General features: G+C 38.2%; 1 protein-coding gene across 3 annotated transcripts in view; it reads right to left on the minus strand.

Annotated features, from left to right (window-relative positions):
- The window catches only part of DAAM1 (dishevelled associated activator of morphogenesis 1), a 182,864-nt gene that overhangs the window by 82,225 nt on the left and 85,460 nt on the right, over positions 1–15,179 (minus strand). The window lies entirely within an intron of this gene.

The raw sequence follows: 15,179 nt of genomic DNA on the forward strand, positions 1-15,179 counted from the left end.
GAACCCTAAAGGAAGGCAATTTATAAATGTTAATAAGTAATGGATAACAATAACAGAATCATGAACATGAAGAGCTTAGGAAAAAGTTATTGGTGTTTAACAAGAACTTGACCCACAGTCTGCTATTTTTTTTTCTACTTTTACTTTAGGTCCAGGGGTACACGTGCAGGTTTGTTACATAGGTAACTTGTATGTCACTGAGGCTTTGTGTACAAATGATCCCATCACCAAGGTGGTGAGCACAGTACCTGAAAGGTAGCATTCCTGCCAACACCCCCACCACCTTCCCGTTCAAGTCCCCAGGTTCTATTGTTCCCATCTTAGTGTCCATGTGTCTTCAAAGTTTAGCTCCTACTTATAAGTCGAAACATGCGATATTTAGTTTTCTGTTCCTGGGATGGTTCACTGAGGATGCTGGCCTCCAGCAGCATACGCGTTGCTACAAGCGACATGATCTTGTTCTTTTTATGGTTGCATAGTATTCCATTATATACATCACATTTTCTTGATCCAGTCCACTGTTGATGAACATCTTGGTTGATTCCATGTCTTTGCTATTGTGAACAGTGCTGCAGTGAACATACAAGTGCATATGTCTTTTTCGGAGAACAATTTATTTTGCTTCATATATATATCCAATAGTGGGATTGTTGGGTCAAATGCTAGTTCTATTTTAAATTCTTTGAGAAATCTTCACACTGCTTTCCACAGTAGCTGAACTAATTTGCATTCTTACCAGCAGTGTATAACTGTTCCCTCTTATCTGTAACCTCACTAGCATGTGTTGTTCTTTGACTTTTAAATAATAGCCATTCTGACTGGTATAATATCTCATTGTGGTTTTGATTTGCATTTCTCTAATAATTAGTAACCGATATGATTTGGCTCTGCATCCCCACCCAAATCTCATGTCGAATTGTAATCCCCATGTGTCAGGGGAGGGGCCTGGTGGGAGGTTATTGGATTATGAAGGCAGATTCCCCCTCACTGTTTTTGTGATGAGCGAGTGAGTTCCTATTAGATTTGATGGTTTAAAAGTGTGTGGTTGGGCCGGACGTGGTGGCTCAAGCCTGTAATCCCAGCACTTTAGGAGGCCGAGGCGGGCGGATCATGAGGTCAGGAGATCGAGACCAACCTGGACAACACGGTGAAACTCTGTCTCTACTAAAAATACAAAAGATTAGCCGGGTGTGGTGGCACACGCCTGTAGTCCCAGCTACTCAGGAGGCTGAGGCAGGAGAATCACTTGAACCCAGGAGGTGGAGGTTGCAGTGAGCCGAGATTGTGCCACTGCACTCCAGCCTGTGTGACAGAGCGAGGCTCCATCTCAAAAGAAAAAGAAAAAGGAAAAGAATAAAAAACAGTGTGTGGTACTCCCCCCTTTGTGCGTGCTCTCTCTCTCTCTCTCTCTCTCTCTCTCTCTCTCTCTCTCTCTCCTCTCTCTCTCTCTCTCTCTCTCTCTCTCCTGCTACCATAGGAAAATGTGCTTGCTTCCCCTTCTGCCATGATTGTAAGTTTCCTGAGGCCTCCCAGTCATGCTTCCTGTTAAGCCTGCAGAACTGTGAGTCAATTAAACCTCTTTCCTTAGTATATTGCCCAGTCTCAGGTAGTTCTTTGCAGCAGTGTGAAAACAGAGTAGTACAGTGATTAGCATTTTTTCATATTGGCTGCATGCATGTTTTCTTTTCAGACGTGTCTCTTAATGTCTTTTGCACATTTTTTCATTGGGTTGTTTTTTGCTTGCTGATTTCTTACAGATTCTGGATATTAGACCTTTGTCAGATGCATGCTTTGCAAATATTTTCTCTCATTTTGTAGGGTGTCTATTTACTCTCTTGATAGTTTCTTTTGCTGTGGAGAAACTGTTTAATCAAGTCCCACTTGTCAATTTCTGCTTTTGTTCCCATTTCTTTTAGAGACTTAGTCAGAAATTCTTTGCCAAAGCTGATGTGCAGAATTGTATTTCCTAGGTTTTCCTCTAGGGTTTTTATTGTTTTAGGTCTTACAGTTAAGTCTTTAATCTATCTTGAGTTAATTTTTCCTTATGTGAAAGAAAGGGGTCCAGTTTCAATCTTCTGCCTATGGCTAGCCAGTTATCCTACCACCGTTTATTGAACAGGATGTCTTTTCTCTACTGTTTGTTATTGTCAACTTTGTTAGAGCTCAGGTGGTTGCAGGTGTGTGGCTTCATTTCTGGGTTCTCCAGGCTGTTCCATTGGTTTATGTGTCTGTTTTTGTACCAGTACCATGATGTTTTGGTTTTTGTAGCCTTGCTGTATAGTTTGAAGTTGGCTGGTGTGATGTCTCTGGCTTTGTTCCTTTTGCTTAGGATTGCTTTGATGGTCCATGCTCCTTTCTGGTTCTATACGAATTTTAGGTTACTTTTTTCTAATTCTGTGAAAAATGACATTGGCAGTTTGACAGGAATAGCATTGACTCTGTAAATTGCTTTGGGCAGTATGGTCATTTTAACAATATTGATTCTTCCTATCCATGAGCATGGAATGTTTTTCCATTTGTTTATGTTGGCTCTGATTTCTTTCTGCGGTGTAATTCTCATTGTAGAGATCTTTCACTCCCTTGATAAGCATATTCCGAGGCATTTTATTCTTTTTGAAGCTATTGTATGTGGAATTTTGTTCTTTATGTAGGTCTGAACTTGAATGTTATTGGTGTATAGAAATGCTACTGATTTTTTCACATTGGTTTTGCATACTGTAACTGTACTAAAGTTGTTTATCAGTTCTAGAAACCTTCTGGCAGAGTCTATGGGGTTTTCTAGGTATAGAAACATATCATAAAGAGAGACAGTTTGACTTCCTCTCTTATTTTGATGCCTTTTATTTCTTTCTCTTGTTTATTTGCTCTGGCTAGCAATTCCAGTAGCATGTTGCACAGAAGTGGTGAGAATGGGCATTCTTGTCTTATTCCAGTTCTCAAACGGAAGGCTTCCAGCTTTTGTCCATTCAGTATGATGCTGGCTGTGGGTGTGTCATAGATGGCTCTTGCTATTTTGAGGTGTGTTCCTTTGAAGCCTAATTTGTTGAGGATTTTTTAACATGAAGGGATGCTGAATTTTATCAAAGGCCTCTTCTGCATCTATAGAGACGATCATAAGGTTTTTATTATTGTTTATGTGGTGAATCACATTTATTGATTGGCATATGTTAGACCAACTTTGTATACCAGGAATAAAGCCTACTTGATTGTGGTGAATTAACTTTTTTTTTTTTTTTTTTTTTTTTTTTTTGAGACGGAGTCTGGCTCTGTCGCCCAGGCTGGAGTGCAATGGCCGGATCTCAGCTCATTGCAAGCTCCGCCTCCCAGGTTTACACCATTCTCCTGCCTCAGCCTCCCAAGTAGCTGGGACTACAAGCGCCCGCCACCTCGCCTGGCTAGTTTTTTGTATTTTTTAGTAGAGACGGGGTTTCACCATGTTAGCCAGGATGGTCTCGATCTCCTGACCTCGTGATCCGCCCGTCTCGGCCTCCCAAAGTGCTGGGATTACAGGCTTGAGCCACCGCACCCAGCCTTGAATTAACTTTTTGATGTGCTGCTGGATTTGGTTTGCTAGTACTTTGCTGAGGATTCTCGCATCTATGTTCATCAGAGATATTAACCTGAAGTTTCCTTTTTTTTCTTGTGTCTCTGCCAGTCTTTGGTATTAGGGTGATGCTGGTTTCAGAGAGTTAGGGAGGAGTCCCTCCGCCTTGAATTTTTGGAATAATTTCAGTAGGATTGGTACTAGCTCTTCTTCATATATCTGGTAGAATTCAGCTGTGAATCTATCTAGTCCAGGGCTGTTTTTGTTTGGTCAGTAGGTATTTTTTTGTATTACTGATTTAATTTCAGAACTCATTATTGGTCTGTTCATGATTTAAATTTCTTCCTGGTTCAATCTTGGGAGGCTGTGTGTTTCTAGGAATGTATCCATTTCTTTGTGCACAGAGGTGTTTGTAACAGTCTCTAAGGACTTTTTTGTTTGTTTCCATGGGGGTCAGTTGTAATGTTACCTTTGTTGTTTCTGATTGTGTTTATTTGGATTTTCTCTGCTTTTTCCTTTATTAATCTAGCTAGCAGTCTATAAATCTTGTTTAATCTTTCCAAGAATCAACTTTTGGCTTTGTTGATTTTTTTGTATGAATTTTCACATCTCAATTTCATTCAGTTCAGCTCTGATTTTGGTAATTTCTTTTCTTCTGCTAGCTTTGGAGTTGGCTTGCTCTTGTTTTTCTAGTTCCTGTAGGTGCATCATTAGGTTAACTTGAGATCTAACTTTTTGATGTAGGCGTTTAGCACAACAGATTTTCTTCTTAACACTGCTTTAGCGCTGTCCCAAAAATTCTAGTATATTTTGTCTTTGTTGTCATTAATTTCAAGGATTTTTAAAGATTTTTGCCTTAATTTCATTCTTTATCAAAAAGTCTTTCAGGAGTAGGTTGTTTAACTTCCATGTGTTTTTATGGTTTCGATAAATCTTCTTGGTATTGATTTCCATTTTTATTGCACTGTGGTCAAAGAGTGTGACTGGTATGATTTTGATTTTTCTGAATTTGTTGAGATTTTGTTTGATAGCTGAACATGCCGTTCATCTTAAGAGTATGTGTCATGTGAGATGAGCAGAATATATATTCTGTTGTTGCTGGGTGGAGTGTTCTGTAGATGTCTATTAGGTCCAATTGCCCAAGCACTGAGTTTAAGTCTAGAATATCTGTTAGTTTTCTGCCTCAATGATCTGTTTAACACTGTTGGTAGGGTATTGAAGTCCCCTAGTATCACTGTTTGGTTCTCTAAATCTCTTTGTAGGTCTCTAAAATCCTGTTTTATGAATCTGGGTGCTCCAATATTGGGTATGTATATATTCAGGATAGTTAAGTCTTCTTGTTGGATTGGGCCTTTTATTACTATGTTAATGACTTTGTCCTTTTTGATCATTGTTGGTTTAAAATCTGTTTTATCAGATACAAGAATAGCAACCCCTGTTCTTTTTTGTTTTCCACTTTCCTGACACTTCTTTTACTTTGAGCCTATCAGCACCAATACTTGTGAGATGGGTCTCTTGAAGGCAGCAGACAGTGGGTCTCGCTTCTTTATCCAAAGTGCTACTCCATGCCTTTTGAGTGGTACATTTAGCCTGTCTACATTCAGAATCCATATTAATATGTGAGGATTTTATCCTTTCATTGTGCTGTTAGCTGGTTGTTATGTAGACTTGATTGTATGTGCGTATGTAGACTTCATTATCATGGCAGGTATTGTTCTTTTATTTCCATATTTAGCACTCCCTTTAGGAGATCTTGTAAGGCAGGTCTAATTGTAATGAGTTCCCTTAGCATTTGCCTGTCTGAAAAGGATTTTGTTTCTCCTTCACTTTACGAAGCTTAGTTTGGCAGGATATGAAATTTTTAGTTGGAATTTCTTTTCTTTAAGGATATTGAAAATAGTCCCTGAATCTCTTCTGGCTTATAAGGTTTCTCCTGAAAGGTCCACTGTTAGCCTGATGGGGTTCTCTTTGTAAGTGACCTTCCCCTTCTCTCTTGCTGCCTTTAAGATTTTTTCTTTTGCATTGACCTTGGAGAATCTGATGACTATGTGTCTTAGGGATGGTTACCTTGCATAGTTTCTCATACAAGTTCTCTGAATTTCTTGAATTTGCATGTCAACCCCTCTAGTGAGTCTGGGGAAATTTTTGTTGCCTATATCCTCAAATATATTTTCCAAGTAGCTTGATCTCTCTTTCTTTCTGAAATGCCAATAAATATAGGCATTCACATAATCCCATATCTTTGAGGTTTCATTCTTTTTTTTACATTCTTTCATTCTTTTTTATTTTTGTCTGCCTGTGTTACTTTGAAGGAATGGTATTCAAGCTCTGAGATTCCTTCCTCAAATTGGTCTATTCTGTTGTTAATGCTTCCAATTGTATTTTGAAATTCCTGTAGTGATTTTTTCATTTCCAGAAGTTCAGTTTGGTTCTTTCTTAAAAATGGTTATTTCATCTTTCAACTCCAGGATCATTTGACTATTTTCCTTGGATTGGGTTTCAACCTTCTCTTGTATCCAAATGAGCTTCCTTGCCATCAGATTCTGAAAGTCTACATTTTAGCCATTTCAATAAAATATGTAAATGAAACACAGTAAGATTTAGATCTCCAAGGAATATTTTAAAAGTCCCCCTCTGAATGGCTCTTGTATATATCTGCAGTTCTATAATACTCACGGACATGTAGGCTTAGGATACTGACTTCACATCTCATATTCCTACCTCTATTTAGTCATCAAGTCCTGTTATTCCTTCCTTGAAAAACCTCATTTTTTCCCCTTTGATTTTCCCTTCATTTCATTCTCACTGAAACCACCAACACTTATGTCCTAATAACTTCTCCTTGGCTTCTGGCTACAGCCTCCCAGTGTTCCTCTTTGTCTTTCCAATCCTTCCTGCTAAACATGGGCAGATTTCTCCTAAAGAAGTGGTTTTCAAACATGAGCAAGCATCAGAATCACCAGGAAGGTTCCTTAAATCACTTATCATCCAGCATTTAGGATTGAACAGGGAGGAAAAGGTACAAGAAATTGCATTTTCAGTAAGTTTCCAGGTGTTGCTGCTGGTCCTAAGACCACATTTTAGAACCACTGCCTTAAAAAGGGAGCACCTGTGCTGTTTTGAGCTCCCAGTTCAAAAAACTTTATTAGTTCCACATTGCCTACCAAATTAATTCTCCACTCCTCAGCCTGCCTTTGAAGTCTTCCATTTATAACCCCAACTGACTTTGCCAGGCTTGCTTCTAGTTATCACCTTACACAGTATCTTGTTAACACCCACACCTCCAGTGCCTAGCTATGGCCTAAAATATGCTAGTTCCCTTGGGAAGTTCATGATCTTTTTAAGCCTCTACATCCTGTACATCTCCAGGAGAGGTACATCATTTCTCTTGCAAGGCTGTTGTGAGGATTGGCAAAATCAACTAAGCATGCAGTAATGCCTGACACAGAGGTGGCAACTGTACTGTTGTTATTTCATCATTTAAACACAAATCAATTGCTACTTTCAAGGGCAAGGTAAACAGTTATGTCACTAAAACACACAGACAGTATTACTCCCTAACCACAAAAACTAGCTATTAAGAATTTAAACACAATGAACAACCAGAGAAGTAATGAGGGATTTTTACAGAAAATTCCATTATGAGGGAACATGTTAAAAATGTTAGAATTTTGGCACACAGCTATTATATATGTGAAGTAATTATTTTTCTTCCTTTTTAATTTCCTGTTATTCATACCTGCTCTTAACTATTGATGAATGGGAAAATAATGGTGACATAAATCACTTCTCAACAATCAGGTCAATTATTCAAACAGCTAATAGTAACTTGCTTAGTTTGGGGGTAACGTTTGGTTTGTGTGAGAGAGAACTGTACTATTAGTAGTGTATCCTTTACTACACTATAGCACAGTTTTTGTTAACTGAGCAGAGGTGTGAAGAAACATGTGATTCCTAAAACCTAGACATTCAAAGCAAAGGGTTTTTTTTTTTTTTTTTTTTGAGACGGAGTCTCACGCTCTGTTGCCGTGGCTGGAGTGCAGTGGCCGGATCTCGGCTCACTGCAAGCTCCGCCTCCTGGGTTTACGCCATTCTCCTGCCTCAGCCTCCCGAGTAGTTGGGACTACAGGCGCCTGTCACCTCGCCTGGCTAGTTTTTTTGTATTTTTTAGTAGAGACAGGGTTTCACCGTGTTAGCTGGGATGGTCTCGATCTCCTGACCTCGTGATCTGCCCGTCTCGGCCTCCCAAAGCGAAGGGTTTTAATATAACTATGTTTTGCTGTTACAGGTAGATAACTTCTGCTTCTGCTGAGATGCAGAAATGACCAATTGTGAATTGAAAGAACACATACAAACTAGGAATTAGGGGCAGGTGATTTCATGCAAGAAGATAATTTTCATTGAGCAAAAAAAAAAGTTACTGTAGGGTCTCTGCATATAATTTTTGATTACAGTAAGAAAATGGAAAGGAATAAATGGGTACTGCTAACAGTAATATCTAACAATTATTGAGCACTTTCTATTTTCTAAATAGTAGTGTTTTATATTGATTAATATACTGTATCCTTACAACAATCCTATAAAGTAGGTCATATTATTATATGATTTTCTAGAAAACTGAGTCAGAGTGGATTAAGTAGCTTGCTCAAGGCAACAAAGCTGGTAAACAGTGGAGGAAGAACTCGAGTCTAGACTGTCTGGTTACACAGCCTGTGTTCTTAACCACCACACTGTTCATTCTGTCAACACAGGTAGGTAAAATCACGACACTGATACAAACATGAAAATGCATCCATTTACTGAGTGTCTCTTAGCAAAAAGAGTGGGGGTTTGTTGTCAGATATTCCTAAGTTCCACATCTGGCTTTATGGCTTATGTAACCTTGCACAAGTGACTCAGCCTCTGAACTTCAATTTCTTCATCTAAAGACAGAATAGTCATATATTCCTGATAGTCATCTATCAAAAAAAATGTTGTTGAGTATCTATCTGTTAAATTCCAGGCACTGCAATAGGTGCAGGATTCAAAAAAATATCATGGAGCTCAATCCTCATTCAGACAGAGGGGAAAGCAAATAGTCACACTAACTCAAGAATGATCAACACAATGAACAATCAGGGAAGCAATGAGGGTTTTTTACAGAAAATTTCATTATGAGGGAACACGTTACACACTAAGTTTAGTTCTGAGAACCCACTTGTTATGGGGAAAGGTGGGACAGTGAAGAGTTTCCCCAGGAAATGTACAGAGCTTAGAGGTAAATAGGAAGTAAAGAGGTAGAAAGCACTGCAGACAATGAACAGTAGCCTTGAAAGCCACTGTGGACTTAATTCTTTATCCTAAGAGCAATCTGGATTGGTGGATTCTGAGTGAGGAGAGTGACACAGATTAAATTTGACAATAACTGGGAGAACCTAGGCACAATGACCAGGATGTAAGAATAAGACCCCTACCCCTCCATTCCAAAAGTATCTCTGCTTTGACTCATTTTGATTTCATAATACGGCTGAATCAAGCATGTAACACTTTAAGAGACTATCACAGCCTTATGAGATCAATCAACACTTACTCACTGTCCTACCCATTCCAGGACCAGAGCCAGACATTATAAAGAATACAAAGATGAATAACAGATCCTGATTTCAAGGAATTTATAATCTAGTTAGGAAGACATGATGATAGAAAGCTTTACAGGTTCCCATTCTTTTCAAGATAAAGTCCAAATTCCTTAGCAGGTAAAGGCCCCTTCACGGCTTTTGCTGAACTTCCCACCTCCCCTCCTCCTCCTCCAACAGCAGCACCTTCTAGTGTATCCGAAAAGCAGGTTAATTGCTCACTGCATGTAAAGTCCAATTAACAAGAGTGAGGTCTCATAGAAGGCAAGTGAATTTACTCCGTAGCTAGCTTGGGGAAGGGGCACAAAGCATCCTGGCTTTAAATATGCCACTTCACCTTTGGAGCAGAAAGCGGACACCTTTATAAGGTAAGGGGGTAGTGAGCAAGGGCAAGGGGTCCCCCTGCTAGCCTGGTGTCTTATCTACTGAACAGTTGAGTTGATGCCTTTCTGAGCAGAATTAAGTTCTAAAAGTGGCCAAGCCGGCATGCTTTTGATATGTCCACCTGGTAGATGAAAGTCCCGAGGCAATCCCCAGAGGGTGAAAGATCTAAGGCTATTCCCTAGAGGTGAACATTCCATAGCGGGTGTGTTTTGGTTTGCAAGTCGACTGTCAACTCTTGCGGAGAAATCTGTCTTGGGACAGAAAGTAAGAAGAACTCGTCCTGCAGGAAATGTCTGGTGAGGGGAAGGTGACAGGTTATATTTGCATTCTGAATGGCTAATAGGAAACAGGGAAGAGAGGGAAAGAGGAGAGGAGGAGAGAAAATAAAAAAAAATAGTAACTCATTCCCTTTTTCTTAGAAAAACATGATAGCACTTAAAACGAGTACCTCTGATCACAAGTTACCAACTTCTGAAAGTTTGCACATGCTGTTCCCCTTTTTCAAGGAGCCCTTCCCACCATGTCTAAGAGGCAATCCTATTCATCCAATCTTTTACAGGGCATCAGCTATTCCCCCCAGGTAGCCTATCCTGCCTTTCTGGGGATGAGCAGCTCCTCTGTGCTTTGTGGCATTTATCACATTGCTATAGCTATGTTATTGGTATATCTGACTCTCATTGTGAACTCATTCCCAACAGACATGAACTCAATTTGTTCTATTCATCTTTGCATTAGTTGCCAGTACCTAAAGCAATCTGACATAGCAGAAATGGAAAAAAAAAAAAAAAAAAAAAAAAAAAGGAAGGTGTGCAGAAAGTAGAGAAGCTGGGGAAGCTGGGAAGGAGGAAGGGAAGGGATATTGTAAGATATAGTGATGATTACTTGATTACTTTATTGTTTAGAGATAGGGTCTCTCTCTGTCATCCAGGCTGGAGTGCAGTGGTGTGATCACAGTTCACTGTACCCTTGACCTCCTGTGCTCAAGCCATCCTCCAGCCTCACCCTCTCAAAGTGCTGAGATTACAGGCATGGGCCACGGCACATGCCCAGTGCATTTTAAAGATTAAAGCCTATTATTTGAAGTAAAATGCACATACAATGAAATGTACAAATGTTAAGTATACAGTTTCTGAGTTTGGCAAAGGTATACACTGAAGAGGTTGTAACACTTAACACCTCAGAATCTAGTGGTACCATCTTATACTCATGTCAACAATACATGGCAGTTCCAGATACTCCACATTCTCATCAACATTTGGTGCTGCTTTTTTTAAATTTTAGCTCTTCTAGTTTCTGTTAAGTATGATCTCAATGTAGTTTTAGTTTACATTTTCCTAATGACAACTGGTGTTAACATAACTTTTCACATGTTTACTGGCCATTCATACATATTCTTTGTGAAATATCTGTTCGAATCTTTTGCCCATTTTTATTGAGTTGCTTGTCTTATTTTTACTGATTTAAAGGAAGTCTTTATATATCCTGGAAACATGTCCTTTGTTAGAGGTATATATTGAGAATATTTCTCCTAGCCTGTGGCTTGCTTTCTCATTTTGTTAATGATGTATTTTGATCACCACGTGTTTTTTTTAATTTTAATGAAGTCTAATTTATCCATTTTTAAAATATAGTTAATGATTGTAAATCTTCTCTAAGAAATTCTATACCTTACAGGTTAAAAAAAAATTGTATGTTTTTTTCTGGAAGCTGTACGGTTTTAGTTTTAGCTTCTATGTTTGAATCTCCAGTCCCTCTCAAAGACCCTTCTTCTGGATAACACCCAGTATTTCTTTAGTTACAAAACAGCTGGATTGTTTTTGCCTCGTCTCTTCTAACTATGCATATTCATTTAGATAGGTTGCCAGGTAAGGAGGGCAATGAAAGCAAAGTTGATGGGAGAAGAAAAAAATAATGGATATGAAACAATTTGAAAATCATTCTTCAAATTACTTCAAGGTAATATTTCAGGAGATTTTACATTTTGATAATTAAATACTAAAGGAAGCATTCATGAAGAATAAAGCAATTAGTATCACTATATCTCAATAGTATCTCTTTACATGAATTTCTTAGAAAAAGCAGATGCATAGAGGCAGAAAGCAGATGATTGGGGCTACAGCAAGGGCAGAGATGACAGCAAACGGGCACAAGGGGAGATGGGGTGCTGGAAGTGTTCTAAACTATGGCGGTGATAGTTAACAACTATAAACATTTATTAAAACTCAAACTGTACAATTACAAGAGGTGAATTCTATAACATATAAATTATTCCTCAATAAAGCTGTCCAAAAAAAAAAAAAAAAAAAAATCAAGCCTGCTTGTTGGAGCCCCAGGAAAACAAACAAAACATTCTATGTAGACAAAGTAGAAAAAATACAGCCTTGTATAGATAGTAAGAAAAGAAAATTCTGTTTGAACATTAGATAAACCAAGGAGTTGGTTTAAAAGAGAAACTGATTTGGAAAGAAGTATATGAAGAAGGAGGAAAGAAAACTGTACCCCTTTTAAAGTAAGTAGCTCAATCTGGGAAGTGTTACAATTTCAGACACAGCATTCCTTTGAAATCAAAGATCACTTCCTTAAAATATCCTTATCCTTTCTTTGAAAGTTACATAAATTCTATTAGTGTGTATTCCATTTAGGCCAAGTGACAGGCAATGTTTCCCCCAAGGTCCCTTAGTAATTAAGTGATATGTTAATATTAACAAGAAGTCCTTAAGAACCTTTTCAGTTTTCTCTGTTTTCCCCCCCAATACTGGCACTACAGAAGAGTATAGTAGTGCTCTCTTATTCTCTAAATTCTGAATTCGCTTTCTGCCATTTCAGTTACCTCCAGCCAACTGAGGTCCAAAAGTATAAATTAAGAATTCTAAAAAAAAAAAAAAAAAAAAAAAAAAAATTCCAGAAATAAAAAATTCCTAAGTTTAAAACTGTGTGCCATTCTGGGTATTGTGATGAAATCTCATGTGGTCCTGCACAGGCCATGAATCACCCTTCATCCAGCATATTCAGGCTGTATACATTCCTTGCTCGTTAGTCATGAATATCTAACCATTAGCATCCTCATGGTTCGAAGATCCAGGTTCACCTGCAGCAGATGATCCTCCTCTTGACACTTCATCTCAAGGTCAGTAGTAGGCTAACACTACCTCTTGATGCCTATGTCATTCACCTCACTTCATCTGATCACACAGGCATTTTATCATTTCACATCATCACCAAAAGAAGGGTGAGTACAGTAAGATATTTTAAGAGAGGAGGAGACCACATTCACATTAACGTTTATTACAACCTATTGTTACAACTATTCTATTTTATTATTAGTTATTGTTGTTAATCCCTTACTATGCCTAATTTATAAATTAAAGTTTAACATAGATATGTATGTATAGGAAAAAAACATAGTATATATAGAGTTCAGTACTATGTGTGGTTTCAGGCATCCACAGGGGAGGGGAGGGTTTTAGATGGACCATATCCCCTGCTGGTAAGGGAGGACTACTGTACCAGTTCATCTGTGAGTTAACAGCCATGTTTTTCACTATGACTACAAACAGATGTAACTACTCAAACCCCAGGAAGTACCTTCGTTGAGTATAGAATCTAGATCCTACTACATCTTAGACTTGGGTGGCCTAGCTCCTTTCATTGGTCACAGAATTTTTTTTCATGTTATTCTCTATGGATAGAGTTTTAAAAGTCAAAGGAAAATGATTTAGCAAGCGGTAAAAGGAGAAACCTTTGCATCAAACATCATGTGTCTCCAGAGAAAGTTTCAGTTTCTCAAAAACTAAAACCAACAGATTAAAAGGCTTTTCTTCTTGGAGATGATATTAATTATGCTTTTATATATTTATATGTTTTACATATTTATAATATTTTGGAGAAAAGATTTTTTTCATTATTAAGAAGAAAGGACCTCTGAGGGAAGCCCAGCTGTGGGAACTAAAGTTCTAGGCTTCATCCGTAACAAAGTGCATTATGTACAAAGAAACCTCACCAATTCCACACTGTAGAATAAGCAGGCAGTTCTATAGAGAAACCTACATAAATCAGAAAACAATTGGCATGGTACAAATCAATCGAAGGAAATGGATTGATTTGCTAGATAAAGCAAGGGAAGGAATTTTGAAATAATATACAACAAGGGTCTTGAATGAGTTGAAAGACTAACACTCTGGAACAAAAAGCTCTTTTCAGACATTTTAGCTAAACTGAAATATGGGATCATTTATAAAACCTCTAAAGCAATATGTAAAGCATTTATTATTTGAAAATCTACCTAATCATTAGATTTCAATGAGATAACATACAAGTTCTTGGCTAATAAGAGAAGTCACCAAGAAATTCAGGATATCTATTTCTAATAAGTTAACTAACTCTTTCCATACATACAAATATATATTTAGAGAAGGTCTGAGGACATTCAAATAATGCTTGAGGTGGGGGAATGGGCGGGAGGACTAAGAAAAACGAGAGAAAGAAGCTAAGACAGGCCCTTGAGGTTAGCCTGCCAATCAACTCGCTATTTGTATGTGGTTGTGTTTGGGGGTTTTGTTTTTTGTTTTTTCTTTTGTTTTGCTTTTTAATGGTCCTTGATAAGGTACCTGTCCATCTGACTCAATGTACAGAGTTCACAGAATTACCAACCATTTTCTTACTCAGACAAGTCTAACTTGTACTTTTCAAATTAGATACCTCAGATATTTGTCCAGAATAAACAGGCCCAATTCACCTATCCTAACTCCACCCAGAAAGGGTTTCCCACAAGTCCAGCAGGCTGCAAGCCTCCTGTTCATTTCAAGGATACACTCAACATTAGCAGTGCCTTTTCTGAGTTTAACTCTCTCCTCCCACCCCACAACTCAACACTACCAGAAATAAGTTAAGCCCCTGGAGAGGCACCTGGGCAGACCTCAAGTCACATGATGTGGTGATAGTACATCATCAAGGGGAAGAAGCTGTGACCTAAAGACACATGACATGGTGATAAGTACAACATCAAGAGGAAGAAGTTAATGGCAGATTGAAGGGTGATGCTTTGGCAGCAAACAAACAGAAAACATTTTAATAAAATGCATGGGGAAAATGTACTATAAAGCTATGATAATTCATTAAATATATACACATCCAGCCCCATTACAGCAAATGACCATCTCATCTGGCAGTCATGAATTGCCAACGAAGCACTTAAAATTTAACCACAATGACCCTGAGAATAATATTTTAGTATGATGGTGGTTAGAAATCTGAAAGCTAGATAAGATTTTTGTCAGTTTCCATAGAGGTGCATTCAGTGAATTATTACCTGCTCCTAACCAGTCAGGAAAAACAGAAATGGAAAACAAGAGAGAGCTTTAAGCCCTAAAAGGGATTGGTAAACACAGAGAACAAACCTTGGAGGTTTTCAGCCTGCAAAATTTCTGCCAATATTCTTAGTCATTACATGAAATACCACAATATGACTCACCACCACCTACACAGTAATATTCTCTGTGTCTGATAGACATGTTTTCATTCGATACATAATAAGAAGTGAGAAACACTGCAAGCAAAGGCTGACTAATAGAAATAATTTCTAGTTTCTTACTACCAGCAGTTAAGTGTTTTACACTATTTCCTTTTTTCTCTTAATA

This window comes from Rhinopithecus roxellana, chromosome 5 (assembly GCF_007565055.1).
Source record: "Rhinopithecus roxellana isolate Shanxi Qingling chromosome 5, ASM756505v1, whole genome shotgun sequence".
Taxonomy (NCBI): domain Eukaryota; kingdom Metazoa; phylum Chordata; class Mammalia; order Primates; family Cercopithecidae; genus Rhinopithecus; species Rhinopithecus roxellana.